Raw genomic sequence first — 26,371 nt, 5'->3', positions numbered from 1 at the left:
AGTGCTAACCACTGTGCCACCCAAATTTCCACCTTTAAGAATTCTAAATGCATATTCTACCTCTTCAGGTGAGAGGCAGTTTTCATATAGTGTAGCAGCAGAGGATTTGTTTCTGCTGTGTTTCAACCAGTAACCTAATCTTCCATTTGTTGAATGAGACTCAGTAATCAGTGCTGAGTTCTTTGAAGCACCACCTAATGTGGTCAGTGCCATAGACCTGATAGAGATGGAATCTGGAAAAGGCAAGGTTATCAGTGTCCCAGCTCCATTCTTTTTTAAAAGTTTAGTCATTCTATAGCCTCTCGAATAACTACTCTGATTTGGCTTTCTCACCCTTAGCCACCAAACTCCAGGCTTCCAACTCTGTCTCTCCATCAAAAATGAGTATTTTAAAAACAATTTGCCATGCTTTCTGTATATTGTTATTGCTCTTTTACCCCTTGGCTTTGATGCCTGGATTTCTCTATATGGTAGCAATGGCCCTATGATCAGACTTGATGCTCATCCGTTTCCATTTTCATTTCAACTTCCTTAAGGTTGATTTCTCTCTTAAATTACTAAGTGTCAATAATGTAAATATTTGGGGCCGAACCTACTATGGGATGGCAATCATCATCAGGTCACCAGTCCTGACTGATCACTTACAACGGACTGGAGTTACACATTTCTCATCTGGATCTCCAACCTGGGCCTACTGAGAAACATTCAGTGTAGCTGCTCCTGGAGATCTTCAGTGAAGTGCAGCATTTTATGGCACTATCAAATTTAGGTGTGAATTATACTATAAATGGCAGAACCCTTAGGAACATGAACATACAGAGGGATCTGGGTGTGCAGGTGCACAACTCCTTAAAAGTGATAACATAGGTGCCCAAGGTGGTTAAGAATGCACACGGCATGCTTGCCTTCATCACCCAGGGCACTGAGTACAAAAGTTGGGAAATCATGTTGCAGCTATATAAACCTTGGTTCGGCCACATTTGGAGTATTGCATTCAGTTCTGGTCACCACACTACCAGAAGGACACGGAAGCTTTGGAGAGATTGCAAAAAGGTTCACCAGGATGTTGCCTGGTCTCGAGGGTGTTGGCTATGAGAGATTGAACAAACTAGGATTGTTTTCACTGGAAAGACAGAGGCTCAGGGGAGGCCTGATAGGGGTCGACAAAATTATGAGAGGCATTGACAGGGTGGACAGTCAGAGGCTTTTTCCCCAGGGTGGAAATGTCAATTACAAGGGACACAGGTTCAAGGTGAGAGGGGGAAAATTTAAGGGAGTTGTGCGGGGGAAGTTTTCCACGCAGAGAGTGATGGGTGCCTGGAACGTGCTGCCAGAGGAGGTGGTGGAAGCAGGCACATTAGCAACATTTAAGAGGCACCTGGATGGGTACATGAATAGGGAGGGAATAGACGGATACGGACTGAGAGTTGGAGCATCATGTTCGGCACTGGCTTGGAGGGCCAAAGGGCCTGTTCCTGTGCAGTACTTTTCTTTGCTTTTTGCTCTTTGTAGCTGCCATAAACCAATGGTTTAAAGGCCCTGGCTGCTTTGAGTTGGGACGGGGAGGAGGAATTATAGTTGGGAGCTGGGGGGGTGGATTAGTCGAGTGGTCAGGGAGCGTATTCAGGACGTTAGTCAGGGGTGTTAGATGGATCGCGGAGTTGTTGGAGAGGAAATCAGGCAGTAGTTGTGTATGGAGGGCTCAGGGGATAGTCTTTGGGTGAGGGAGTGGAGGTGGTGGTAGTCGGGTCAGGTGTCAGCAGTATAGTTATCTAGGAGTAGAACTGCTTTTCATCTTTCTGCATTTTCCTGGTTATAAGAGAGTCAGATCCATCCAAGTCCCCGCCTTGCAGTTTTGGAAGGTTCCAGACAGCAGGTAATTGCTCAAGGAAGTTGAAACTTTCTGGGTAAATCCCACGCAGTCATTACATGGACACTTCCGAGGGTTCCCCTTGCACATCCTCTGGGTTACCGCTGGGATATAATCCTCTGGAGAACAGAAGATCTGGGACACCATTTCCTAGTTCTTCAGCGAGCTCTTTCTCATTCTTAGTTCAGAAACTCCTAGGTCCACTTCTCATACCTAATTTAGAAATATTCAGTCGCAAGATGCACATATGGAAAAAGTTCCACTCTAGAGCAGTTTCATCCACAAGCTTAATGAGGATTTAAAAAGGCATTTATCCTGCCGGTCTTGTTTGCTTTTCATCTTATCTGTTTATCTTATCTTGAAGTAGTTTTTATTTCTGTTTGAATACCTTACTTTTGGGATTGCTCGCTGTATAAACAACGAAACAGACTTAGGCACAGGCTACTTATTCCAGCATGGCCCATGATCAAACCGCACAAATCTGAGGAAAAATTGGATGTAGCACTGCAGAATTATCTGGAAATTCTGTAAGTATTTGATCTAGTTATGGAAACTTCTAGTTTAGTCCTCATTCTAAAGCTCCATTATTCAAAATCACAGATCTGGCATTTTGGAGAGTTGGAGAAACTGAGCGAATTCAATAGATCTGTCCAATGATCCCAACTCTCATAACAGCGCCAGCTATATATCTTCCTATTTCCATAACCAGGACTTCCCTTCCATTATCATTGACATAGCCTCAACTACCTCCATCCCATTCACTTCAGCTTTCACCTCTTCCCCTCCTGCCCAGAATTATGATACTTTCCACCTTTGGCCTCACTTTCACTGCACTGGTCGCCACATACCACATACGGTATCCACCACCAGAGCATGACACCATCACCATTTCCTTCCCCCCTCCCCTTTCAGCATTTTAAAAGGACACCCTGGTCTACTCATCAATCACCCCAACAGCACCTCCCTTCCCAAGGCACCTTCCTATGCAAGTACTGAGAGATGCAACACCCGCCCTGTTACATCCTTTCACCATCTAGGCTGAAAAATCTTTGTTTTTACTTCAGATTTCCAGCATTCACAGCTTTTTGCTTTTCTATGGAAAGGAAGAACTTTCACTTATACAACACTCCATCACACACTTAGGAAATGGCAAACTGTTTCACAGCAATGATTGGCATTCAAGATGTAGCCATTGTTACTGTGTAAGTAAATACAGCAGCCAATTTGTGCGCAAAGTTCCATACAAAGCAAATGAGACAAAGAACTAGTTATTGCTTGAAGCGGAATGTTGGTCCAGAGAACCTTTTGCTCTTCTTCAGACAGCAATAGAGGACCCTTCACTGGGGCCTTTGGCTTAACATCTCAATCAAAAGTTGACACTTCAGACAATGCAGCACTCCCACAGTCCTGCACTGAATATCCTGCATTGCTGTTTTACTGCTGCTTTTCAAATTCCTCTTCACCATTCTGCGACAAACATAACCAAAGACATCTGTTCTTTTTTGTTCATATGGAACTTTGACAATGCAACCAGAATTAACTTCATGGGCCCGATTTTACCATCGCGTTGTGTCCATTTCCGGGCATGAAAACTTGGTAAAGTCGGGCGTGAAGCAAGTAGTGCGATCCGCGCCCACCTCCGCACCGGTTCCCCCTTTACCAAGGCCCGAAAATGGCCACGATCGGGACCGTGCCCAAAACAGGCGCAACGGTGATTTAAATGCATTTAAATTGACTTAATGCGCTACACGCCCAACTTTCCCAGCACTTCCCCCTTTACCACTGCGTTCACCCATCCAGAATCGACACGAAACAGACATGCTCCATAGAAGTCCGATTCGGGCACTCCAGTTAGTGAGGAAGTAGGTGCCTAGTATCTGACGGCTCTCAGCTTGAGATTGGTGGGGTGGGGGCGGGATGGTGGGTCTGCTGCCACTCTGCCTGAGATCAGTGGAGGGGAAGGGGGGACCGCTGCCATTCTGCCTCAGATCAGTGAGGGGGGGAAGGGGAGTCCACTGCCACTCTACCTGAGATCGGTGAGGGGAAGGGGGGGTCCGTTGCCACTCTGCCTGAGATTGGTGGGGGAAGGGAGAAGGGGCCCACAATCGGTCTGGGCGGCAGGGGGATGGGGGGATAAGGGGGTCAATAACGTTGGAGGGATGGGGCAATGTCTGTGGGGGCCGGGGGAGGTATTATCCAGCCCGGGAGGGTTTTGGCAGGGGAGCGACATTCTATCATTTTTTTCTGCGCATGCACAGTTGGAGGCGCCGATCGGAGCTGCGGGGCTTTGGACGTGTTAAGCCCCGCCCACAGGCTTCTGCAGCGCGATTCGGACTCGCTGATATTTTTTCAGGCAGAGTGCGTATGGGAGCGCCTGAGAACGGGTCTAAAAGTCGGATCTGAAACACTCCCAGTTTCAAGTCCGCCCAGCACTTAGAATCAAAATGGTAAAATATGGCCCCATGTCTCTCTTGCAACTGCGTCCTCATGTTTCTGTACCTGCATTTTGTCAGACTTCAATCCCATATCAGAGTAATTTGCTTCTTGTTTTTTCCAAGACAGACTTAAAAGAGAATGAGTTCTAAAGCTAGAATTTCTGCCAAATACTTCAATCCTTTCAATGAAAGACTTATGCATGACAACTTAACATTTTCAACAAACAGCACAGGAAAATAGATTGGAAGTCACTCGGTCACAAATTTATATTTAGAATTGAAGAAAACTTCTTCCAGTTTTTGGTCTGCAATAGTGCCTTGATTAGTAGAAGTTCTGCTTTATTAGTAACATTTTCATGACATTGATCTCAGTCCAAATGATTTATCTCATTGTATTGGAATGAATCTGCTTTAGCCTAAATTCAACTTTACTAAATGCTCAGATGCTATTAATTTTAATAAATCCATTCAGCTGCATAAAGCCTCTTTGTACATTGGGTTTGATTGTTTGAGGTTATGATATTAGAGAGGTTACATACCAACATAGGCATTCTTGATTTACTTTGGAGTATTCTTTACTTGATTTTAAGGAAGTACTATTTTCAGTACTCCAGGGTGAAATATTAAGGGATTCAAAATTATTTCAGAATATTTGATTAGATCGATTGCCATGATTGTACTTTGTGAACTAATTTGGAGTGTGCCGAAGGAAACCTTTATTTTTGACCCAGAACTGTGAGTGGAAAATGACACTTTATTTTTAATTTCCACTTTTACGGTACATTTTTGTATATTTCTGTATTCCTTGTTTTTGTGGAGATTTCGCTGGTCTTGTTATTCTGTCACAGCAGCAAGTTTATATTTAGTTAAACCAACAGCAAATGAAGCAATTAGGGAGACTTCAGCACAGCGGGGGCAGATTTTTAAAAAGCTGCTAAGTTAAAGTCCCTTACTGACTTTCACAGGGAAACAGGGATAACAAGATACTTAAATCAGAATCCCCATCATCAATCAAACAGGAGTTCAGTTATTATGTTGCTGATTCACTCGACCAAAGATCTCATTCCCCGCTGACGTATTCGTTTTGCTAACCCTTAGCTTTTGCCGATCATTTCTTCCCCTCTCCTGAAGCTTTTTGAAAAGCTGAGAAAGTTTTGAATAAGATTATTGGTGAGCTTTAAAAAAACTGAAAAGTATTTACGTTCTCATAAGCAAGTATCTATCTTTAAAATATCTGCATTCGGTGCTGCTGCTGCCTCTTTAAGAGTTTCTTCCTTGTGTTATTCCCCGCAGACACACACCCAACCCCGCCTGAAAGGTAGAATCCCACCAGAGGGCACAAGAAAGCAAGGAACTCACAGATCTTATCTAAATAGATTGGCCTCGCATCAGGTGAAGTCAACCTTTGGTAGAAGCAGTAGGCGAAGATGCTTTAATAAGTGGCATTCACGGGGAAGCAAAGAAAATTCCATTGGTTAATGTAAACTTGACAAGTAGTTTGAGGATAGGAGAAGTGATTGTAGGAGTAGTAGAGAAATTGCCTGTTGCAGGGGTTCAATTTATCATACAAAATTAAATAGCTGGGTCAAAGATGATAGCGATGCCTATCTTAGTCAAACAACCCATAGAAAACCAAACCACAGAAGTGCTGCAGATGGAAAACCCTGGGTTATTCTGTGATTGCGTGATAGTAAGTTCACAGATCCATAGGTATTAACCCAGAGGAGGAGTCTAAGAGACAGGGTCAGGAGAGTCAAGTGCCTTAGCTGATACTATCTGTTGTAAGATTGTTCAAGATGAAAGGTTGGAAGATATGGAAAGCTGAAATATTTACTTCAGAGAATTGCAGCAAAGAGATCCAAAGATAAAGCAGATATATCAAACAGCTCACTCAGAATTAGAAGCAGAGTGTATTCCTGAATATTACCATTTAAAGGATAATACATTAATGAGAAAATGGAGACCTTTCCATATCTAAGAGGATGGGAAATGGGCAGAAAAACATCAAGTCATAATATCACATGGTTAAAAAAAAGAAATTCTGCAAGTAGCTCCTTAGATTCCATTGGGTGGCATTTATCATAGAATCATAGAATCCCTACAGTGCAAAAGCAGGCCATTCAGCCCATCGTGCTTCCACCATCATCAATCCCACCCAGCCCCTATCCCTATAACCCCCTCCATATTTACCCTGCTAGTCCCCCAGACACTTAGGGGCAATTTAGCTTGGGCAATCCACCTAACTTTGCACATCTTTGGGCTGTGGGAGAAAACCGGAGCACCCAGAGGAAACCCACCCAGACACTGGGATAAATGTGTAAACTCCACACAGGCAATGACCTGAGGCCGGAATTGAACCCGGGTCCCTGGCGCTGTGAGGCAGCAGTGCTAACCACTGTGCCATCGCGCCACCCCTAAATAAGTAAAACTCAGGCTAAAATACAGAACCTGTTTTACTGGCCTGGATTGCATAAAGAAATAGCTAGGTTCTGTGGGACATGTCATACATGTCAAGTGATAGGAAAACCACAAGCTGTAATAAAACCGGCACCTTTAATTCCTGTCCCAGCATCTGAGGAGCCATTTGCTAGAGTTCTGAGAGATTGTGTGGGGTCTCTTCCTAAGACAAAGAAATTAGTACTTGCTGACAATTACGGATGTGTCTACCAAATTCCCAAAAGCCATACCATTAGGAAATATTACAGGTAAAAGGGTTATAGAAGAATTGACCAAACGTTTTACTAGGTATGGCTTACCAAAAGAAATACAATTGGATCAAGGGACAAATGTCTTGTCAAGGTTGTCAAAGGAAGTCATGAATAACCGAGAGATAAAGTAATTTGTCAGCATATCATCCATAGTCGCAAGGGGCATTAGGGACATGGGGCACAGTCTTACCGCCCATTCACACCATGCTCCCGTTGCAGCGAAGATGGAGAATTTGGCGACAAGCTAAATTTCCGTTCACTGCAGCGGGATGGGAAAATCCCACTTGCGTGAATGGTCAGAAAATTCCAGCCATGGCATCAGACTTTGAGGACTATGATGAGGGCATGTAGTCAGAATCACCCACAAGACTGGGATATAATTCCATTCTTATTGTTTGCCATTAGGGATGACTCCATGAGATGTAGCCCTTTTTCATTGCTATATGGTCATGAGGTAACATGACCACTCAAACTAAGTCTGGAGAGGTTAGTTTGGGAGAGTAACCACAATCTTGGATTGTGTAGCAAAGTTCAAGATTAAATGGGGCTTGGGAATTGGCAAGAGAGCATTTAAAAATATCGCAACAGGTGATGTAGACAGAAGCAGTTAGAAAAGCAAAATCTCATTGTTTTATAGCTGGCATATGTCACATATTATGCTCAAGAGGTATTTTGATCAGAAAGATAACCAGACGCATATAGTAATGGTAGTGATGAATCAGGAAAAGGAAAAAGAGGGAGAAGATTCTGAAAGTGACTTTCCGCAAATTCAATTGGATAATGAGAAAGTATTTAAAAATGTAAACAAATTTCTAAGTTACCTTAGGATAAGGATATTAATTCTAATGATCAGCCATGATCAAAATGAATGGTGGAGCAGGCTCGAAGGGCCAAATGGCCTCCTCCTGCTTTTATTTTCTATGTTTCTTTGTTTCTAAAATAATGCTCATTTCAACAAATAGATCGAATGTTAGTGCGTAGTTGTGCTACAAGTGAGAAATGGATCAAGGTCATAGTTTTAGCAAAAATAGGTCCAATTCCTTACCCTGTTCAAAAAAATGAGCTAGTTTGGTGACATCATGTTTACAAATTGTTGACATCTTTAGTCCTTAGTGTTGTGAATATTACTACGGAAGACTTAGTTGAATCTGAGTTGCCTGATGATTGTGTCTATGCTAATATACTAAGTGAGAATGATGCAGAATTAGTTTCAAGGGAGAAGTTCCAAATCATACTTTTACTGTCAAGGACAGCTAAATTTCAGAACATCGTATACAATCAAAGACGAATAGACACCCTCCTGATTGACTATCTTATTGACTGCGTATAATGATTAATGGTACATAGCACTGTGTCTAGAGTATTATTGATCCTATGTGTAACATCATGGTCATTTGCTGTCATGACCACAGAAGTAAAGGGGGAGAGATGTTATATATTTAAAGGCTGGCAGGTTTCTTTAAGAGTTGATCACATGATTTGACAGTGATGTTATTAAGGTGTTGCAGGCTGCTGTTTTAGTATCAGTTTGTATTTTGTGCAGTGCAAAGAACATCTCTTTCAATAAAATCTGCTGTGTGTTAATTTGAATTTATGTGTGCGAACCACATTCCTTTCTTTCTGTTAAAACCCACAACTCCTGACATAGTTAGAACATTACAGATATTTTTCACAAAAGTTAAACAGTCATCAACAAACATATTCCACTATTGAGAAGGAAACTTTGAGTTTGGTTTTGGAGCAACATTTTGAAGTTTATGTTGTATCGGTGAGAATTATCTATATGGGCCACAATCCACTGCGATATTTGGAATAATTTCAAGATTGGAATGCCAGACTGTTTCAGTGGAGTCTGTTACTCCAACCATTTAACTTAAAAATTATCCATGTGGCTTAAAGTGAGAATATAATTGCAGTTGCAGTTTCAGGAATTAAATTGTAAAGAAGATTGGACATTTGAGTTTGGTGAGAAAGGACAGATATGGAACTTTGGGATATATAGAAATTTAGAAGATAGAAGCAGGGGGAGGCCATTTGGGCCTTCGAGCCTGCTTCACCATTCTCCACGATCATGGCTGATCATCCAACTCAATAGCCTAATCCTGCTTTCTCCCCATAACCTTTGATCCCATTCGCCCCCAAGTGCTCTATGTAGCTGCCTCTTGAATATATTCAATATCTTCATGTTAATGCATGCAATTTGGTAGTGTACTTGTATAAGAGGTGTCAATAGCAGGAAATGGTTGGGAAATGAAACCATCTTTTTAATTCTGACTCTATTCATTTCTAAAAATGAGGGGAAGTGTCAGATAAAATCGTGATAACACGAAAAATCAAGAAAATTCAGTAAATTGGATCATGTTCTGCTTAGCTATATGTTTTTAAAAGCTATTTCAAATTAAAGCTAATATAATGGCAGGGACAGTTTAGCTGGGTTAATGGAACAAGTGCTTTGATATGGTGATGAATCTAGCAATGCTGCAAACAAATGCTTACCTGAGGCAACAGGAATAGAATATTTGAATAAGATGTCAGAGGTTCAAATGAGGAGACAAGGTACGAACTTTGCAGTTACATTCTAAAAGATGGACTCACAAAATGAAGGTATGGAACTGGGTAGTTAAGGATGCTGCGTAAAGCCAATGATTTAGCTAAGTGCACTTTTAGTTGACTTTATTGTTTACTTTATTGTTTAATAAGCATTTATCTTATTCAAAGTTCTTACAAAACATCTGGGACATAATTTTCTGGTTCTCAAATCCTTCCTCACATTATATCAAATTGCAAAATGCAGTTGAGGTCAGGTGCTTCCAGTTTCCCTTCTGGGATTTAGGACTCCTTGGTGTTGACTATCAGCCGTGTTCTTAACATTTACTTAATCTTTTCAAATTCACAATTTTATTTTAAAGTGTGGTGTTACAATTCATTTCCATGTCATAAAGTGACTTTTTACCCAGACAGTAACTTCAACATGGAAAGGCAAAAAGCGTTCTCAGGAAACATTGTGCCCTCTATTTCAGATAACTGTCTGTTCAGTTAGATAATGTTCAGAATCTGGGTTCTGACTGTACTCATAAAACCAGATTACGTATTGAAGTTTATATTTTTCTAATTGTATATCTTCTTAAGTAGAAAAGAGCGTATAAGTATAATTGTTGAAAGCTTTGCATTATCAAATTTGAATGCATTTTTAAATGCGTAGTTTACAAATGCACACAAACAGTAAAATAAAATTAAGGATTATTAATTTTGCAGAACCCATTGCAGTTTTGGCAAAAGAACATAAGGCAATATTGGTCTTGCACAATGCAGATCTAAGAATCTTGTTGTTTGACACGTACAACACAGAACTAATAGACTGAGCTAAATGTGTATTTCTGTATATGGCCTTTTACATCAGTTTGCAATTTAAAAAAAGATTTAAAGGTATCAAAGCAATGGTTGCTTTCCAACTTGCCTGAAGCTTCTGGACCCTAATCAATCAGCGCCATCAGTTAATTAGCTCCTATTTGATGTAATGGGTCAAAAATGGACCATAGAACAAATGTCTCCAGCAACAAATTGGCCGTTATAATTACCCAACAGCAGGCTAAATTCATTTCTTGTTTATCTGGTTAGCCAAAACAAAAGGGAATTGTTACTTTTTCAGTGAGAAGTCCACCTAGCTTATTTCATTGTTTCTTGCTATGAGCCACAGTTACTCGAAGTATTTTGTCAGGATTCATTACTTTTGCTAATATTCTCTTATAATCGGTAAAATGTAAGTACTAATCATATAGAAAATAAATTACTGACTGAATTTATTGTGGTTTTTGTTGAGAAAGGCCTCTCCCATGATAACATTTTTGATGAAGTAACATAGAAGATTGATGAAATGAATGAGCTGGATGTTACCTGTATGGATTTTAAGAAAGTGTTTATAAAATTCCATGTAAAAGGCTCATTAACAAATTGAGGTGCAGGGAATAGGAGGATCGGTGTCAGTATGGATTTTTTTAAATTGACTTAAGCACAGAAAGCAGTGAGTCAAGAAGACTCAAGTTAGAAACAGGTGCAGGCCATTGATAAGATCATAGCTGATCTGATCGCTCTCTCAACTCCAGTTTCCTGTCTGCCCCCCACTGCCAGCAGCTCCCCCCTCCAACCCCCACACCCCCATTTCCCTCAATTCCTTTGCTGATTAACAATCTATCTCAGCTTTGAGTATATTCAATGAATGAGCCTCCACTGTTCTCTTGGGAAGAGAATTCCAAAGACAGCCAATGCTCTGACAGCACGGCCAACATTTGTTACCCATTCCTAATTGCCCATTGACTAAACTAGGCCATTGTGAAGGCAGTTAAGAGTCAAACATATTGTAGTTCTGGAGTCATATTTCGGCCAGACTAGGTAAGGATGACAGATTTCCTTCCCTAAAGGACATAATGAACCAAATGGTTTTTTATGACAATTAGTGATACCTTTATGGTCACAATTTTTAAAAATATTTTGGTGGAATATTGCGTTAATTGTGTAAAGAAGGTTGCCTGTGTGTGTGAACGTGTGTGTGTAAATTGTTTAATTAAGCTGAGGAAAGGTTAATAGAGACAACTTGTCAGGGTGAGTTGAGAGATAAAAGGATAAAAGTACTAAATGCATGCATTTATCATAAGAGGCTGCGGTGAAGTGGATATATAAGTAAATAGGTTGCGTTAAGAAATTTGTATTGGGAGGTAGCTAGGGACTTGCCTTTTCAGCTGTTAAACTTCAAAGTGGAGTAAGGGACTTCTACAACTTACAAAGATTTCATAAGTACACAAGGGAAAGTTATTGCACGTTATTTAACCCAAAGGATTATCATATTTTGGAAAAGCTGAGTTCAAAGAGGTGTTGAGGATGTTGGGAGTGAAGATGAAAGGGAAAAAGGACTTTTATAAAAAGATGTTGAGCTGAGTTGCATTGGCTCTGTGTGGGAGATATCCCGAGACCAGCTTTGTGCTGAGAGAATGTGTGAAATCTGAAGCAGCATCCAGGAAGCAGGAAAGCATTTGTTTCAGAAAACAATCTTGTTTCTGAATATTCTTGGATTTCCACAACAGAGTGGAAGAGTTTGAGAAGTCATGTAACATACCTTTACTAAAGCAACAGCAGCTTTGCCATGGGTAATATTACTAGATTTTTAGAGTTAAAAAGAGAACTGTGAGGTGATGCATTTTGGAAGAAGAGATAAAGAGAGTTAATATCTACTTAATGGCACAGTTCCAAATAGTGCGTAGAGTCAGGGGTAGCTGGGTGCTCATGTGCTCAGACCTTTGAAGGTGGCAAGACCTATTAAAGAATATTGGCAGAATGAATAGAGGTATTGGCAGGGAATTTATGCTGAGCCTTTATAAAGCTTTGGTTAGGCCACAACTAAAGTATTGCTTCCAAATCTGGTCACAAAACTTTACTTTAGGAATGAGGGAATTTAGCTCGAAGGTTAAGTTTGAGAAGCTGGCGTTGTTCACCTTGGATCAAGTGAGGTGGAGTTGAAAGAGTTGTAATGAGGTAAGATAAGGTACAGAGAGAAAAGTTGGGTCCATTAGTTAATGGAGGACACAGATTTAAGGCTTTGGACAAGAGATATGGGCAAGAAGTGTATGTGAAGAATAACGTTTTACACATCGAGTGTAATGGCCAGTGACGCATTGCCTATGGGACGATAGCATCCCGGGCTCACTTGTAATATTTAAATTCTAATTAAATTGAAAAGGGTGTGAGGCCGATCTTGCTGAATATCCGGTGCCAGTAAGATCGCGAGAGGTGAGAAATCAGGCGCGAACCCAATTTCTTAGCTTTCTCGTGATCTTACCACTTGCCCCACCAATCGTCCGGCAGTGTGCGACGGTAAGATCACGGCTTATGACTTTAAACTGGTCAATATCTTACAGAGGAGATTAGAGCTCTAAAATTGTTCTTGAAAAAAATAAATATTAAGGGTGGGATTTTCCACCCACCTCTCCCTCCCCCACTGTGACATTTATTCCAATGGCAGAGGTGGTTCACCATTGCTCACTGCTAGGACATTTCGGTTCTGCCGAGATTCATGGGCATTTTGTGTGGCTTGCCCGCTGCTGTGCCGGGGAACCCATCACGGGGGCCGCCTTCAGCTGGACCGTAAGATCCCGCCAGCAGGAGGGGCAGCAAAATCCATGAGTATTGGGAATACTCATGTGGTGTTTGCACATTCTCCCCGTGTCTGCGTGGGTTTCCTTCGGGTGCTCCGGTTTCCTCCCACAGTCCAAAGATGTGAGGGTTAGGTGGATTGGCCATGTTAAATTGCCCCTTAGTGTCAGGAATATGGCTGATGAGCCCGATCCGAGAGACACATCTTTTACTGTACACTTGGCAAGTGTTTCCAGAAGGTGGGTTCAGTCCTTGGACTCGAGATCACTGGTATTCCTTTCTCTTGCTCCTTTTCCAGGCCTCCTCCTACCATCGGATGTTCTCGAAAAATTGTGTCCCTTCAATCAGGAGGTTCCTCCAGATAGGTTTCTTCTGAGCGAGGGTCTCCCAGGCATTGACATCTATGTTGCATCTTGAGGTAAGCCTTCAGGGTATCTTTGAAGCACTCCCTTCATCCTCCTGTTGCTTGTGTGCCTTCCTTGAGCTGGGTGAAGAAGATTTGCTTTGGCAGTCGGGACTGAAGAGGTTTGGCAACAAGTACCTGTCGACTTTGCAGGACATTTTGAAGGACAAATGTTCTTAGTAACAGTTAATCCTCATTCAAAGTGGCAAGAAATTCCTATAATGAAATCTATTTAATCGGAAAAGACAATTGGGAGGCTTGGAGAAGTCTTTGGTAGATTTGGATTCTCTGAACAATTGGTAAATGACAAAGGACCTAAATTTGTCTCCCAATAAGTTGAAAGTTTCTTGAAAGAGAATGGTATTCAACATATTAGGTCTGCACTGTATTATCCTATATTAACAGACTAGCAGAATGTTTTGTCTATTCCATGAAACATACATTGAGAGCAAACAGGGAACAGGGCTCGCTGATCAAATGTCTTAACCAATTCCTACTAGTGTATAAGAACACCGCTCATTCTACACCAAAACCTCTCCTGCATTATTCATGATGAAGAGACAACTATGTCCGGTATTCGACTTGTTGAAACCTCTGAAAACAAAATAAGTCATGCAACAACCAAATAGGACAGATGGAACAGTGGGAAAGTAAAGCAAAACATTGTGTCCTCCAATGGAGTTTTGGCCAGGAGAGAAATGGGTTCCTGCCACCATCCTTGCACAGACTGGACCTGTCTCGTATACCGTCCAAACCAGAGATGATGACATCTGGAGGAGCCATGTGGACCAACTGTTGGCGGGAAGAATCGATCCACCAGAAATGGGAGCTGCTGAAAATCCGGATTTAACTGTACAAAGTCCTGACCTGAACCTTCTGCAACCCTGACACTGACATTGAGGAAAGCAACACTTCACCTGTAGACCAAACACTGTGTCAACCTTCAGTTACAACATCGACACTGGGCAAACCAACCACTGATGACATTCGGGCAAAGATGAAAATGCCAGAGGCTACAACCAGTGAAGGAAGAATATATCAGAGATTCACTGTCACCCATTCTGAGAGTGATAACCTCAAGACTGTCTGACTTATTGATTATTGTTTCTTGATTATTGATCATGTTGCATTTGTTTGAATTTGTTGGGGATGTTCAACTTAAAGGGGGAGGAAATATAATGTATTCATATTGATTCCTGGCAGCTGCACTAAACACAGTGTATATGGAAGCAGACTGTGTACATATGCAGCAAGACTTCTAAAACATTTAGCCTTTGGCAGATAAGCGTCAAGTAACATTTGTGCCACACAAGTGTCAGGGAATGGTAATCTCCAACAAGATAGGACCTAACAATCTCCCCTTGACATTCAATGGCATTACCATTGATGAATCCCCCACTATCAACATCCTAAGGGTTATCTTTGACCAAAAACTGAACTGAACCAGCCATATAAATAACTTGGCTATAAGAGTCAGTCAGAGGCTGGGAATTCTGCAGTGAGTAACTTGATTTAATTTGATTTATTATTGTCACATGTATTAGTGTACAGTGAGAAGTATTGTTTCTTGCAAGCTACACAGACAAAGCACACCGTTCATAGAGAAGGAAACGAGAGAGTGTAGAATGTAGTGCTACAGTCATAGCTAGGGTGTAGAGAAAGATCAACTTAATGCAAGGTAGGTCCATTCAAAAGTCTGACAGCAGCAGGGAAGAAGCTGTTCTTGAATTAGTTGGTACGTGACCTCAGACTTTTGTATCCTTTTCCCAACGGAAGAAGGTGGAAGACAGAATGTCTAGGGTACTTGGGGTCCTTAATTATGCTGGCGGCTTTGCCGAGGCAGCGGGAAGTGTGGACAGAGTCAATGGATGGGAGGCTGGTTTGTGTGATGGACTGGGCTACATTCACGACCTTTGTAGTTTCTTGCGGTCTTGGGCAGAGCAGGAGCCATACCAAGCTGTGATACAACCAAAAAGAATGCTTTCCATGGTGCATCTGTAAAAGTTGGTGAGAGTCGTAGCTGACATACCAAATTTCCTTAGTCTTCTGAGAAAGTAGAGGCATTGGTGGGCTTTCTTAACTATAGAGTTGGCATGGGGGGACCAGGGCAACTTACCTCCTGACTCCCCAAAGTCTGTCCACCACTTGCAAAACACAAGTCAGGAATCTGATAGAATACTCTCCACTTGTCTTGGTGAGTGGCACAGCATCTGAAACATTCACTCCCTACGCCACTGACACATAGTGGCAGCAATGTATAAGATGCACTATAGTAACTCACCAAGGCTCATATGACAGTATCTTCCAAACCTATGACCTCTATTACCTAAGAGAGCAAGAGCAGCAGATGCATATTCTCCTCCAGGCTACACATTATGACTTGGAACTATATCGCCATTCCTTCAATGTCACTGGGTCAAAATCTTGGAACTTCCTCCTTAGCAACACTGTGGGTGTGCCACATGGAGTGTAGCAGTCAATCTTTGTGATTTTCCCTCGGACAGCCAATTAATGGTCAGCAAATGGACTTGCCATCCAATTAAGAAGGTGGGGCAGTGTCTTGATGCTGAAAGGCCAATGAAAGGCCTTCCAGCTTTGAAGTAACAGCAGGTTGCAATGGAAGGCAAGTAAGGGAGAGGGCATTTCAAAATGGAAAAACCTTCTCACCAACTTTTTAAAATTTAAACTAGAAAACTGGCTTTTTCAACCAGGCCCCCGCTGTGGGTGGAGAGAGAGGCCCTCTACAGGGTGACCTTTGGCTGGTGCAGCAACCAGGCAAGCAAAGATTACCTCTAAGCATGGGGGAGCACTGGCCTCCCTGTCTGTTACGCAAGGCAGTTAGATTGGCCTGCACCATCTGCAAGAACTTGAAAGCCAAATGGAAAATCTTAATTGGCCTTCTTAAATTGGCCTTAATTACCTGGATTGGCTCCCCGCCACGTATGGGCGGCCAGCCCAGCTGCCTGCCCAATTGTACATCTACGAAAATGACCTGGGAACAGGGTGAAACCAGGAAATTGGCACACTGGTGATGGCGCTATTTTAAAGCCCACTAGCCTCCAATCCCAGCCTTAAAGAGGCCTAAATATCCAACCCATTGTTCCCTAATTTTTGAGCCAAATAATCTTTTTTCACCTCCTCTGATATCTTTACAACTCTGACAAAATTGTTATAAAAACAATATTTTTATTTTACCCCCATACCACCCCTACTGCCGCCACAATGATTGTTCTTCTGGGTTTTCTATAAATCTTAATTTTGTGGGCTGCCAACATAGAAAAGAAATGAATGTAACTAGATAAAAGTAAAGGATAATTACTCGACATTGTACCGTCAAGAGGTTGCAGACACTCCTTGCTCAGGTCCTTGCAAAATTTCTCTCTTAAAATGATTTTTTTTGCCTCCATACTCTTGACTCCCTCTATGGCCTTTCGCATTCAAGTGCATTAGCTGTTACTTTATAAGTGCAAGGATGAATTTTGTCAGTTCTTACCCATATTCCCAGAAACACATCATTATAAGGCAGTGTTGATTCTCAAAGTGTAAGTCTGTCGTTTCCAGATTTCTCCCATCCTATCCGAGGTTAGAAAAGGGTGTTCCAGAAAGTTGTTTTGCCTTAGGGTGTAGGGGGAGGAAAAGCAAGCAACTAAGAAAAATATAATTCAGTTCAGTAAAAGTAAGCTAAACTCTGTGAATGTGTTTAAATATTCCAGCAGATGTTAAAATGTAAGAAGAAATAACACTGACTGATGGTGAAAATTGCAATATCAGATCTCAACTTTATGTTTCAAGCCTAAAGGCTGATGAAAAACATGTTTGTCTAAGGGAGTTACTAGGGCAACCATATGTTATTTAAAGCACTTTAATCACATTGAATAATTTAAGTCTAAAGTATTTCAGAGGTCAAATAATGGCAACAACATCTATGTTGGTAGTTGGAAATGAAGTTGTTTGGATTCTATTTCAGGCAAATTATAATTCCAAGTGAAAGGAGGACTTAATGAAATTCCATAAGACCGTAATAAATCGGAACAAGAGTAGGCCGTTCTGTCCCTATAAGCATAGAGGCTGGGGACGAGGTTGGGCCAAGACAAGGCTATCTAAGAGGAAGAGCATTCTGGGGGAGGATGACCTCAGTGGGCCTGGAGGTCTGGAGTGCATCTGCTTCAATGCAAGGAGCATCACGGGCAAGACAGACGAGCTTAGAGCTTTAATGCTTGCGCGGAACTTGGATGTGGTTGCAGTGACAGAGACTTGGTTAAAAGAAGGACAGGACTGGCAGCTGAATATTCTGGGGTATAAGTGTTTTAGGCGAGACAGAGGATGAGCTAGGAGAGGTGGGGGAGCAGCAATGCTGGTTAGGGAGCATATTACAGCGGTACAGAGGGTGGACAATTTGGAAGGGTCAGGTAATGAGTCACTGTGGGTGGAGCTCAGAAACAGGAAGGGCACAGTCACAAAGCTGGGGGTATACTACAGGCCTCCCAACAGCCCACGGGAAGTTGAGGAACGGATATGTAAGGAGATTCTGGACAGGTGCAGAAAAAATAGGGTTGTTGTAGTGGGAGACTTTAATTTCCCTCGCATAGACTGGAAATCGCTTAGGGCTGGGGGCCTGGACGGGGAAGAATTTATAAAATACGTACAGGAAGGTTCTTTGGAACAATATGTTGACAGTCCAACTAGAGAGGGGGCTATACTGGACCTAGTACTGGGGAATGAGCCCGGTCAAGTCATCAAAGTTTCAGTGGGGGAACACGTGGCAAATAGTGACCACAATTCTGTAAACTTTAGGATAGTAATGGAAAAAGATGAGTGTTGTCCTATGGGTAAGGTGCTGAGTTGGGGGAAGGCTAACTACAGCCGGATTAGGCAGGATTTGGTGGCTGTTGATTGGGAAAGGCTGTTCAAGGGTAAATCCACATCTGGCATGTGGGAGTCTTTTAAGGAGCAGTTGATAAGACTGCAGGACAGGCATGTGCCTGTAAAGAGCAAGGATAGGAAAGGTAGGATTCGAGAGCCGTGGATAACCAGTGAAATTGTGGGTCTAATCAAAAAGAAAAAAGAGGCATACATGAGGTCCAGGCAGCTAAAAACAGATGGAGCACTGGAGGAGCACTGAAGGTTGCTGCAGAAGATTGGGGCACACGGAGTTGGGGGTAGGGTGTTAGCGTGGATTGGGGATTGGCTATCCAACAGGAAGCAGAGAGTTGGAATAAATGGGTGCTTTTCTGGTTGGCAGATGGTGACTAGTGGCGTGGCGCAGGGATCGGTACTGGGGCCTCAACTGTTTACTATTTACATAGATGATCTGGAGGAGGGGACTGAGTGTAGGGTGACACGAAGATAAGTAGGAAAGTGAATTGCGTGGAGGAAGCGGAAGGTCTGCAGAGAGATTTGAATAGGCTGCGAGTGGGTGAGGATCTGGCAGATGGAGTATAACGTTGGCAAATGCGAGGTTATTCACTTTGGAAGAAATAATAGCAAATTGGATTATTATTTAAATGGAAAAAAATTACAACATGCTACTGTGCAAAGGGACCTGGGTGTCCTTGTGCATGAGTCGCAAAAACTCAGTCTGCAAGTACAACAGGTGATCAAGAAGGCAAATGGGATGTTAGCATTTATCACGAGGGGGATAGAATATAAAAGCAGAGATGTCTTGCTGCATCTGTACAAGGCATTGGTGAGGCCGCAGCTGGAACACTGTGTGCAGTTTTGGTCCCATTACTTGCGAAAGGATATATTGGCCTTGGAGGGAGTGCAGAAAAGGTTGATACCGGAGATGAGGGGTGTAGATTATGAGGAGAGATTGAACAGATTAGGTTTGTACTCGTTGGAGTTTAGAAGGCTGAGGGGTGATCTTATAGAGGCATATAAGATAATGAAGGGGCTGGATAGGGTAGAAGTGGAGAGATTCTTTCCACTTAGAAAGGAAACCAGAACTAGAGGGCACAGCCTCAAAATAAAGGGGGATCAGTTTAGGACAGAGTTGAGGAGGAACTTCTTCTCTCAGAGGGTGGTGAATCTCTGGAATTCTCTGCCCACTGAAGTGGTGGAGGCTACCTCGTTGAATATGTTTAAGTCACGGATAGATGGATTTCTGATCGGTAGGGGAATTAAGGGTTATGGGGAGCAGGCGCGTAAGTGGAACTGATTCACTTCAGATCAGCCATGATCTTATTGAATGGCGGGGCAGGCTTGAGGGGCTAGATGGCCTACTCCTGCTCCTATTTCTTATGTTCTTATGTAATACAGAGAAAGTAGAAAAGAACTCAAACAGGGAGTTAGAAGGGCAAAAAGGGGTCACGAAATGTCCTTGGCAGACTGAATTAAGGAGAATCCTAAGGCATTTTATACATACGTTAGGAACAAGAGGGTTGTTAGGGAAAGAATCGGACCTCTCAGGGACAAAGGAGGGGAATTATGCTTAGAACCAAAGGAAGTAGGTGAGATCCTAAACGAATACTTTGCATCAGTATTCACAAAGGAGAGGGACATGTTGACTGGTAGTGTCTCAGGGAGATGTGTTGACCCGTTAGAAAAAATCTCAATTACAAGAGAGGAAGTGTTAGGTTTTTTAGGAAACATTAAGACAGACAAATCCCCAGGGCCGGATGGCATCTATCCTAGACTCCTCAGGGAGGCAAGAGGTGAAATTGCTGGGCCTCTAACAGAAATCTTTGTCTCTTCACTGGACATAGGTGAGGTCCCAGAGGATTGGAGGATAGCAAATGTGGTCCCGTTATTTAAGAAGGGTAGCAAGGATAACCCGGGTAATTATAGGCCGGTGAGCTTGATATCTGTGGTAGGGAAATTGTTGGAGAAGATTCTTAGAGATAGGATAGAACTAAATAATCTCATTAGCAAAAGACAGCATGGTTTTGTACGAGGGAGGTCATGCCTCACAAATTTGGTTGAGTTTTTTGAGGAGGTGACAAAAACGATTGACGAGGGAAGGGCCATGGATGTCATCTATATGGATTTTAGTAAAGCGTTTGACAAGGTCCCTCATGGCAGGCTGGTGCAAAAGGTTAAATCTCATGGGATAAAAGGTGAGCTAGCTAGATGGGTGGAGAACTGGCTTAGCCATAGAAGACAGAGGGTAGCAGTGGAGGGGTCATTTTCCGGTTGGAGGTCTGTGACTAGTGGAGTTCCGCAGGGCTCTGTACTGGGACCTCTGCTGTTTGTGATATATATAAATGATTTGGTGGAAGATGTAGCTGGTGTGATCAGTAAGTTTGCAGACGACACGAAGATTGCTGGAGTTGCGGATAGTGACGAACATTGTCAGAGAATACAGCAGGTATAGATAGGCTGGAACATTGGGCGGAGAAATGGCAGATGGAATTTAATCCAGATAAATGCGAAGTGATGCATTTCGGTAGATCTAATGTAAGGGGGAGCTATACAATAAATGGCAGAACCATCAGGAGTATAGACACACAGAGGGACCTGGGTGTACAAGTCCACAGATCCTTAAAGGTGGCAGCACAGGTGGAGAGGGTGGTCAAGAAGGCATATGGCATGCTTGCCTTTATTGGACGGGGCATAGAATATAAAAGTTGGCATATGATGTTGCAGCTGTATAGAACGTTGGTTAGGCCACATTTGGAATACTGCGTTCAGTTCTAGTCGCCACACTACCAGAAAGACATGGAGGCTTTGGAGAGAGTACAGAAAAGGTTTACCAGGATGTTGCCTGGTATGGAGGGTCTTAGCTATGAAGAGAGATTGGGTAAACTGGGGATGTTCTCCCTGGAAAGACGGAGGATGAGGGGCGACCTAATAGAGGTGTATAAAATTATGAAGGGCATAGATAGGGTGAACAGTGGGAAGCTTTTTCCCAGGTCGGAGGTGACGAACACAAGGGGTCACAGGTTCAAGGTGAGGGGGGCAAGGTTCAACACAGATGTCAGGGGGATGTATTTTACACAGAGGGTGGTGGGGGCCTGGAATGCACTGCTAAGCAAGGTGATTGAGGCGGACACACTGGGATCGTTTAAGACTGATCTAGATAGCCACATGAACAGACTGGGAATAGAGGGATACAAACGAATGGTCTAGTTGGGCACATGAGCGGCACAGGCTTGGAGGGCCGAAGGGCCTGTTCCTGTGCTGTATTGTTCTTTGTTAAGCCTGCTCCGCCATTCAATTCCTCACATCCACTTTCCTGTCCTTTCACTGTAACCCTTAATTCCTTTACTGATCAAAGATCGATCTATCTCAGTGCTAAATATACACAAGGGCTCTGCCCCCACAACTCTCAGTGGCAAAGAATTCCAAAGACTCACAACTCTCTGAGAGAAGAAATTCCTTCTCATCTGAGTCTTAAATTGGCACCCCTTTATTCAAAGACTGTGCCATCTGGTCCTAGACTCCCCATGAAGGGAAACATCCTCTCAGCATTTAGCCTAACCCTTTAAGAGACCACGGGTGGGATTTTCTGGCCTCACTCACCGCGAAACCAGATAACCCTGCCCGAGGTCAATGGACCTTTCCATGGTCCGCCCCTCGCCCGCTCCGATTCTCGTGGCAAGCGGGACAGTAAAATTCACCTCCACCTCTCATTCTTCTAAATTCCAATGAGTATAGCCCAATCTGTTTAACCTTTCCTCATAAGACAATCCTTCCATACTAGGGATCATCCTAGTGAATCTTCTCTGAACTACCTCCAATGAAATAATATCTTTCCTTAAATAAGTTGACCAGAACTGCTCGCAGTGCTCCAGATATTGACTTACCAGCATCTTCCTGACCTCTGAGGTTCCAGTTATTTTCCACCCTATAATTGCTGCTCTTTCAATTACCTTAAATCACTGAGCAGAGGTAGAATGTTTCACCCTCAGTTGGAGCCTTCCCTTCTTCCAACATACATGCCAAAAATTGATGACAGGAAGACTATGGCAGGTGAGAACCTAGAAACTATCATTATCACGAAAGAGGTAGTCTTGGGCAAGTTAATGGGGCTAAAGGTAGACAAGTCTCCTGGTCCTGATGGAATGCATCCCAGGGTACTAAAAGAGATGGCGGGAGAAATAGCAAATGCACTAGTGATAATTTACCAAAATTTGCTGGACTCTGGGGTGGTTCCCGCAGATTGGAAAACAGCAAATGTGACGCCACTGTTTAAAAAAGGAGGTAGACAAAAGGCAGGTAACTACAGGCCAGTTAGCTTAACTTCTGTAGTAGAGAAAATGCATGAATCTATCATCAAGGAGGAAATAGCGAGACATCTGATATAAATTGTCCCATTGGTAAGATGCAGCATGGGTTCATAAAGGGCAGGTGATGTTTGACTAATTTGGTGGAATTCTTTGAGAACATTACATGTGCAGTGGACAATGGGGAACCTGTGGATGTGATGTATCTGGATTTCCAGAAGGCATTTGACAAGGTGCCGCACCAAAGACTGCTACAGAAGATAAAGGTGCACAGTGTTATAGAAACATTGAAACATAGAAAAACTACAGCACAAAACAGGCCCTTCGGCCCCACAAGTTGTGCCGAACATATCCCTACCTTTTAGGCCTACCTATAACCCTCCATCCTATTAAGTCCCATGTACTCATCCAGGAGTCTCTTAAAAGACCCTATTGAGTTTGCCTCCACCACCACTGATGGCAGCCGATTCCACTCGCCCACCACCCTCTGTGTGAAAAACTTCCCCCTAACATCTCCCCTGTACCTACCCCCCAGCACCTTAAACCTGTGTCCTCTCATAGCAGCCATTTCCACCCTTGGAAAAAGCCTCTGAGAGTCCACCCAATCTATGCCTCTCAACATCTTATATACCTCTATTAGGTCTCCTCTCATCCTACGTCTCTCCAAGGAGAAAAGACCGAGCTCCCTCAGCCTATCCTCATAAGGCATGCCACTCAATCCAGGCAACATCCTTGTAAATCTCCTCTGCACCCTTTCAATCTTTTCCACATCCTTCCTGTAATGAGGCAACCAGAACTGAGCACAGTACTCCAAGTGGGGTCTGACGAGGGGCTTATATAGCTGCACCATTATCCCCAGACTCCTAAACTCAATCCCTCGATTGATAAAGGCCAGCACACCATACGTCTTCTTAACCACCTCCTCCACCTGCGGGGCCGATTTTAGAGTCCTATGGACCTGGACCCCAAGGTCCTTCTGATCCTCTACAGTACTAAGAATCTTTCCCTTTATATTGTACTCCTTCATCCCATTTGACCTGCCAAAATGGACCACTGTGCATTTATCCTGGGTTGAAGTCCATCTGCCACTTCTCCGCCCAGTCTTGCATCCTATCTATGTCCCTCTATAACTTCTGACATCCCTCCAGACTATCCACAACCCCACCAACCTTCGTGTCGTCGGCAAATTTACCAACCCATTATGGGTAATGTATTAGCATGGATAGAGGATTGGTTAACTAACAGAAAGCAAAGAGTGGGTGTAAATGGGTGTTTTTCTGGTTGGCAATCAGTGACTAGTGGTGTGCCTCAGGGATCAGTGTTGGGACCACAATTGTTTACGATTTACATAGATGATTTGGAGTTGGGGACCAAGTGTAGTGTGTCAAAATTCACAGATGACACTAAGATGGGTGGAAGAGCAAAGTGTGCAGAGGACGCTGAAAGTCTGCAAAGGGATATAGATAATCTAAGTGAGTGGACGAGGGTCTGGCCGATGGAGTACAATGTTGGTAAATGTGAGGTCATCCATTTTGGTAGGAATAACAGCAAAATGGACTATTATTTAAATGGTAAAAAATTGCAGCATGCTGCTGTGCAGAGGGACCTGGGTGTCCTTGTGCAGGAATCTCAAGGAGTTGGTTTGCAGGTGCAGCAGGTAATTAAGAAGGCAAATGGAATTTTGTCCTTCATTGCTGGAGGGATGGAGTTTAAAAACAGCGAGATTATGTTGCAGCTGTATAAGGTGCTGGTGAGGCCACACCTGGAGTACTGTGTACAGTTTTGGTCTCCTTACTTGAGAAAGGATATACTGGCACTGGAGGGGGTGCAGAGGAGAATCACTAGGCTGATTCCGGAGTTGAGAGGGTTGGCTTATGAGGAGTGACTGAGTAGACTGGAGCTATACTCATTGGAATTCAGAAGAATGAGGGGAGATCTTATAGAAACATTTAATTTATGAAGGGAATAGATAAGATAGAAGCAGGGAAATTGTTTCCACTGGCGGGTGAAACTAGAACTAGGGAGCATAGCCTCAAAATAAGGGGAAGCAGATTTAGGACTGAGCTGAGGAGAAACTTCTTCACACAAAGGGTTGTGAATCTGCGGAATTCCCTGTCCAGTGAAGCAGTTGAGGCTACCTCATTGAATGTTTTTAAGGCAAGGATAGATAAATTTTTGAACAGTAAAGGAATTAAGGGTTATGGTGAGCGGGCGGGTAAGCGGAGCTGAGTCCACAAAAAGATCAGCCATGGTCTTATTGAATGGCGAAGCAGGCTCGAGGGGCCAGATGGCCTACTCCTGCTGCTAGTTCTTATGTTAAACTTCTCAGATGCAGACAACTGACTGTGATTTATTTGAATTAATCCTACGGCGTTTCATAGCATTTCTTGTAAACCACCTTGATACATGAATAAGTCGTTTCTTGTAAAAAATAACTCAGATATGATTGAAATACCAAGATTTGTTTCAATTTTTAATACCTCCATCCGCAAAATCAGTTAGTTATACTTTGTTTTCATTTGGAAGTAAGTACAGACCACAGAGAACTGTCACGTTTATAGCAGCAAAGATAGCCCTTTGTATCAATGTATTCTATTTATGCCCATCAAAGAGAAAAATTTGCAGGGCTACAGGAAACGAACAAAAAAATGGAATTAATTGGGCAGCTCATTCAAAGAATCAGCACTAGCACAATGGACTTAATTCCCCCTTCTCTGCTGATCATTCTATGATTCTCTGATCAATATACCATTTTGGGGACCTGGTGTTGATATTAAGCATTTCCAGATCAGGTGTTGTATTGTTAAATGCATATTAAATTCTCCTATTGTATGAAAGCTATGCACAACCTCAGATACACTTCCTTGAGTGAGATTGTCAAATTAGGAACAGTTGTATAAACTGACCTCAGCTCTATCCTCTGTTAAATAACTTTGTGAAATTAATTTGGGCACCCAATCTAGTTACTGATTTCATGTGGAACCATTCCAGAGTTTTGGGCTACATTTGAATCTCGACCTTAAACATCAAAAGAAATTGGAAAAATCATGCACTACCCAGACCCTTCAGAAATCAAGTCACTGAGAAATAGGTTTGTGGCAGCTTTGGTCTTTCTAGCTGAAATAAATTGTGTTAAATTGTAAAACATATGGGTGGGATGTAGTGGTAGGGATGGTTTGGGGGCGCGAGTAATGGGAAAGAAAAACAAAAATATATAAACTAAAGATACACTGAATTGATTTTGTGATGAATGCATAACAAACAAAAAACATTTGCAAGAACCAATGGTTTTGTAAGTAAATCAAAATGCAGCAGTTGCACTAATTTGTTTGAAGGATAACCTTTCAAAGATTGTTATATAGTACCCGAGTGCACTTCCTCTATACCAGCATTGCCCTCTGCACTTATCACATTTAGGATCACACAATACTGAATTGTATTAAAGCTGCAGCCATGGGTATGAGTACGGGTGTCATTCACTATGTCATTATTTGTCGTCTGTCCCTAATTGAGCAAGGAAGAATCAACAACATTGCTGTTAAGCAGAAGCCATATATTGGTCAGACCATGACTATGTTTATCATAAAACAGTTGTCCCTGATCTATGTACGTTGCTGCATGGCTGCCAATGGGGGTTGAAATGTATG

The sequence above is a fragment of the Mustelus asterias genome, chromosome 11 (assembly GCF_964213995.1).
Source record: "Mustelus asterias chromosome 11, sMusAst1.hap1.1, whole genome shotgun sequence".
Classification (NCBI taxonomy): domain Eukaryota; kingdom Metazoa; phylum Chordata; class Chondrichthyes; order Carcharhiniformes; family Triakidae; genus Mustelus; species Mustelus asterias.
This window is presented reverse-complemented; position numbering follows the sequence as displayed.